Here is a 6,019-nt window from a genome sequence, read left to right as displayed (position 1 = left end):
CGCAAAAAACTCAACGAGCGCCGAGCAAAAGAAACGACGCCAAAGACATTTGAATTACGGTGATGGAAATGCTTGGCATGTAAGCAGAGCGAATCAGAAAAATAAAGCGATAAAGAGAGAGAGGAAGAACAAACCAGCAGAAGGGCAGCGCTCAGCAGTTAGTTAACTAATGAGCGCAACGAGATTATACCTTAGAAATCGTGCCGATGCAGTTTGGCAAATAATTTTTAACTATTAAAATATTTACATTTAACCTGAGCAATGTATTAAGCAATGTTTAATTAGTTTTTGCTTTATTTTCTATAAACAATAAGTATATATTAATACGGTATATCTTTTTATATAAATTTATATTCTTGGGTTTGGCTGTCACATGCCATGTCTCTAGCCATCATGCTTGCTAATTACATTTGTTTATAGGGTATAACTACTGGCCCAACCCAATGGGCTCGCCTACAGCTCGCATGCACCACGGGCTGTCCCAGCGGCCAGCTGCTGCTTCTGCTGCTGCCGCTACTTGTGGATAGTGCGTGTTGTCGTTGGCAATTATGCGCTGCACTTGCCAGTTGATGTACTCGCTCAACTAACGCCAGCAGAGTATATTCGTTGGGTGCAATAACAACCGTTGTACATTTTATCTGCATGTTTATACAGCTGATTTGCCAACTGCCAGCGGAATCAACTGAAATCAACTACATTAACTACATTGGAGCATATTGTGAAATGTATCCGCCTGCATTGATATATGGACGTGTATTGGGCAGTCGGACTGTGAAGGCCTTGCTCACATGACGCTGGGCAGCTCTATAGTGGGTATCTATCAGCAGCCCCTTCGCGCTGCACCGGCCCCACAGAAGCGACAATTGGCTACGGTGACCGGCGACAGTTTTTCTATGTGTGTGAGAGTGAGTCTGAGCGAGTGTCTATGTGTGTGTGGTGTGGTTTGGTAAAACGTGCTCGTCTCGCGATCATCAAGTGTGCGACGCTGTGTTTGTGTGTGTGTGTGAGAGTATCGTGTACTATGTGTTTCTCTGTTTTACATAGGAAGCAAAGCGGCGTTCGTCTCATAGAAAAAAAATTTATATAGTTAAGATATCAGCCAGCAAGTTAGGCTTGGGAAAGTCAGTTGAAGCGATAGCTCCATGAAATCTAAAATAGATTAGAATAAAGATATCAAATCGAAACTATCTTATGTTGATCAGTTTATCTAAGACTGCTAGTAGTAGAAATTCATTTGAAGACTTCATTAAAATGGCAAGAAAACAATTGTTGTATAACGGTTCAATTGCCTGGTTTGAGATTGAGGCGAATAGAAAGAGTATAGGATTTTAACTGATTTTATTTGAGGTTAGAAAGAAAGTATTAAATTAGCATATTGAAAGTTTCTCAAAAATAAATTCTTAATTTTAAATATAATATTTTTATATATGTTATATTATATGTATATCTGATAAGATCGAAAAAGTATCATAACATTTTTTCGAAGCCATGAAAATAAGAAAAAATAAAAGTACAACTGAAAATCACGAAATGTATAAAAAAAAAAAATTAAATTAAAATACGTGAATTTTTAATATTTCGTGATTCTCAGTTGTATTTCTTACATACGTTAGCTTTTGGCTATAATACATATCATATGATATATGCATTATAACCAAAACTAACATATGTACTATATATTTGTATGTATATGCGTACCTCTAGAGATCTCTGTTTAATTTTTGTTTTCAATAGATTTTCAAGTATTCTGTTGCTTATGAGGCAAGAGGGACTGCCGAAACAGATCTTAAGCTGGCATTGAAATATAATACTAAGAACTTTGAAGATCGATTACTTAAGCTCAAGTAGCTCCCACGATAATGTGAAGTACTTACAGAGAAGGAGAGAGAGAGAGAGAGCGAGAGAGGAGGGGGAACACAAGAATGGTCTTAGTTACAAGATATGCATATGGTAGAGGGCACAAAAAAGGGGGGGCTACGTATGTATATAGGTAGGGGAGATAGTAGGTAGCTGGGTAGGTAGATAGTTACTTCTAAGTAACCCCATATAAACAACGCTCATTACACAGAGCTATAAGCATTGCATGCAGACTTTGGCTGAGAATGAAGAAAAAGAAGAAGAAGATAATGACAATGATGATGACGCTGATCATGATGAATATGAAGATGATAAGGTCGACGAGAAGGAAAATAAATGTGTGGAGAGCGAGGCTGACTCTGATGATGCAAATGATGATGATGATAAGAATGATAATGAGAATGATAATGATGATGATGATGACAGCTAGTGGCTAAAATGACAAAAAAAAAAGGCCAGACAAAAGCAGCACAGATGCAAAAGGGGCGTGGCAGTAAAGAGAAGAGCACGAGCGTATTTATATATATGTATGTAGGTATGTGTGTGCTTGGGGAGTATGGGGAGTGATTGGGTAGCAAAACTTATTACAAAGTAGGAACAGAAGTGAGCAAACTAAATGAATGAATGGAAAATTGTGGGAACAATGGAAGGCAGAGCGTGTGAAATAGCCAACTGCTGATGACGATGATGATGTTGATGATGACGATGATGATGTTGATGATGATGGTGGTGGTGGTGCTCAAGATTCAGATTCAGACAGCGTCTTAAGGTCTGTTTACTGTTTAGCACACAATGGCACCATTAAAGGTCGAATCTCACAGGCAAACTCTGCAAACTTTATATCATCAACACTCGCACACACTAGCTGTCTCCCTTCACCTCGCCATGCCTCTCTCTCTCTCTCTCTCTCTCACTCTCTCTGCATGCAGCAGCTCTTTAGAGTCCATCATAATTGCCATTTTAAAGTTAACTAAAACAAAACATAACTCTTCAATGGATTATGCACATATTTCTAAGCAATTTTCATAAACGTATGTGCGAAATTTTCCTTTGCGTTTTTCCATTCGAGTTCAAGGCAAAAGCCATGAAAATTGTAAAATGGTAATGGAAATGGAAATGGAAGTGGTACGCGGTTCGTGCAACAGTTATGACAATGCATTGGGCCAAATGAGTTGGCATTTTAAAGCGTTTGCACTTAGCCATTTGCTCAGGTTCAATGCTTCGGGTGAGGGACCCTACCGGCCATTATCCAGCAATTACTTGCCTCAAATGATCAATTTGCCAACTTTCATGTATACAAATTGATATTATTATTGTATCATGTGCAGAAGAAGAAGGGAAAATCACTATAAATGCATTTTACTAGGAGTTACCCGAAACCCGCAATAATGCATGGACACACGTACATCCACCTGCTTTAGGAACCGATACCATCTCTGGTATCATCCTCTACTCATTCATCATCTTTATCGTCTATATCGACTTTATCGCCTCAAGCAAGCCAAGTGACAGAGCTTGCAATAAAGTATCGATTCCTTGAATTCAATTCGAAAGTGAATGCACACGTTTGAGTGCATGTGTGCTCACGTGTAGGGCAACTGCATGCAGGTGGGCTTGGCTCGGATTGCCACGTGGCCTTACCAATTGAGCAAACGTTTTCTTAAATGACTTTTATGCCATTGAAAGGCGAAGTTAACTCGTCGTAATAATCTGTAATACATCTGTATGCACACATGTTTTATGGACTCTGCCACGCCTTGTTCTGCATATACATATAGCATCGCATATCCTTTATGCCCAGTATGGCGAATTTCTTTGTTGAAATTTTTGTGTTGAAGCTTACTAATATAGATGATATAATTATCATCATAGTTCATAGAACTTTATAGGTCTTAATAGATATTTATAGATCATTATAGATAATTATATCTCTTTACAAATCTCTACAAATCTCTATAAATCTCTAAAAATCTCTATAAATCTTTACAAATCTTTAACAATCATACGAAAATAAAATAATTAAACTATAATTTGATTTAGTTTTTAGTTTGTAATATATTATATATCATAAATGTATCATACATGATAAGCTTTTGGGTGGGCCATCGAGCCATCTCCCAGTTTCCTGGTGGCATACAGAATTCTTTTCCTCAACCCAATCTTACGTGACTTTTTCAAATAAAGAACCTCTCTTAATTGTTATTTAAGTTTAAAAAAAAAAGGTGATCTTATAATTAAAACCAGGTAGATCTAACATTTCCTAAACATGTCTTCAAAAATCTTAAGCGAACAAAAAATTGAAGTTCTCTTTAAATAAAGATCATAAAACTCGTGTAATGTACGCACAAAACATTTAGTTGTAAAAATTGTGCGATTAAAGGGAAATAGCTTACAACGCCACGCCCAACCGCCCCATCACACGCACACACACACACACACACGTAACACCTTATAGCACTTGAGATGGCTCTGCTTGAGATTGTTGAACAACCTACGGGCATATTAGTATACCCTGCACATTGACTAATGTTAAATGGGGTATGATTAGTTCAAAGCGTGGGTACGTAACAGACTTAAGTATATATATTTTGTGATTATATTATAACACAATGCTCTCAGTCGTAAATTTACTTGTGTCTACAATAAAATATCTACTTACAGGGTATTTTGCAGCTACTCGTAAAGTAATTTGAGCATTCTATATGAAAAGATGTAGGAAAACGGTATCTTCTGGGCCTTCCATTGCGCAATTGGAGCAAGTTTGTTTGATTTTTGCAACTGACAGGGTATCTCCTAGTCTGAACTACACTCCTAGCGTCCATTATCTGAAAGCATGCTCATTTATCATCTAACGTTTATAGGGTATTATCTAGCTATCTACGTTTGATTTGAAAACATTTGCTTACAGGGTATCTTTTGGATCTGGCCACTCACAATTAGAGCGCGCCTCTTTGATTTCTTTTCTTCACTTTGACTTTGTCCATTGTCTTCTGTTTGTGTCATTTTGCTTTGCTAACTTGTTCGTCGTATCAAATTCACCTAACTGACTTTTAATTGTGTGTGTGTGCGTGTGCGCGCGTGTGTTACGTCGGTGCTGTAGCCACGCCCCGTCGCTAACTCACCCGTCGCGCTGTGACAAAAGGCATCCAAACCCGAAACTGAAACTGAAACTGAAACCGAAATGGAGTTCCATTTAGTTTCGCGTGTAACTCAATTTATGCCTGTGAAGTGTGTGGCCCACAGTCGCTTCTTTGTATGCCCTTGCCGGCATGGGTATGATGGATTTGATTAGTCATAATGGAGCACTTCGTAAAATATATATGTACATATGTATATTGATATACCTGATCAGTATAAGTGGTCCATTTTTGGCAGTAGATATCCATTATAGAGGATATTATTGAGTACATCACATAGTATGTAACATTTCATTGGGTATACGTACTCATATATATATATTCCTTATCATGCCTCTACCCTTACTGAGTAGAGTATTATAGACTTGAACTTTTAGTATGTGATCTTAAGCTTTCATAAAAAATAAAAAATTCCAACATAATCAACCTCAAAATACATAAACCAATAGGAAACTAAATATCGGTTCGATCCCTATGAGAGCAAAAGTTTCATAGAGAAACAATCAAGCCACATAGAAGAGTATGCAATCTTCGGCTTTCCTTAAAAGTGTTTAGCATCTCCTTTTAATCAACGTATGCCACGTGTAACCCGGAAAAGTCTTGATATTTACCTGGCTCATGGCAAGCGAGATATCTGCTTCAGGGAAAACGCATCTACTGCAAAACACACACACACGCTCACACACATATTATGTAACACTAATTTTGCCCGACTCAAATAACTGTCTGCTGTCGAGCAAACCCTAACAGGTGATACATATACAGTCATGGTCAAATTAATAGGTGTGACCCAAAGATTCTAGCATATTTTAGAATAATTACGGTTTGACAACATCTATCAGCACGAAATTTTTTTTGTTAGGTATGGCCACACTATTTGAAAAGGAAATAGGTAAATCTTCCAAAAAAATTTACTCGCTAAAAAGTTTTGGCTGTTATACATTCTCTACCTCAAAATTGACCTGGACACATTAATAGGTGTGTTTAACTTAACAAAAAATTATTAAAATATTAAAGACTTTTTG

This window comes from Drosophila arizonae, chromosome X (genome assembly GCF_054131065.1).
Source record: "Drosophila arizonae isolate 15081-1271.41 chromosome X, UAZ_ARI_1.0, whole genome shotgun sequence".
Taxonomy (NCBI): domain Eukaryota; kingdom Metazoa; phylum Arthropoda; class Insecta; order Diptera; family Drosophilidae; genus Drosophila; species Drosophila arizonae.
The sequence above is the reverse complement of the archived record's forward strand: the minus strand, read 5'-3'. Positions refer to the sequence as shown.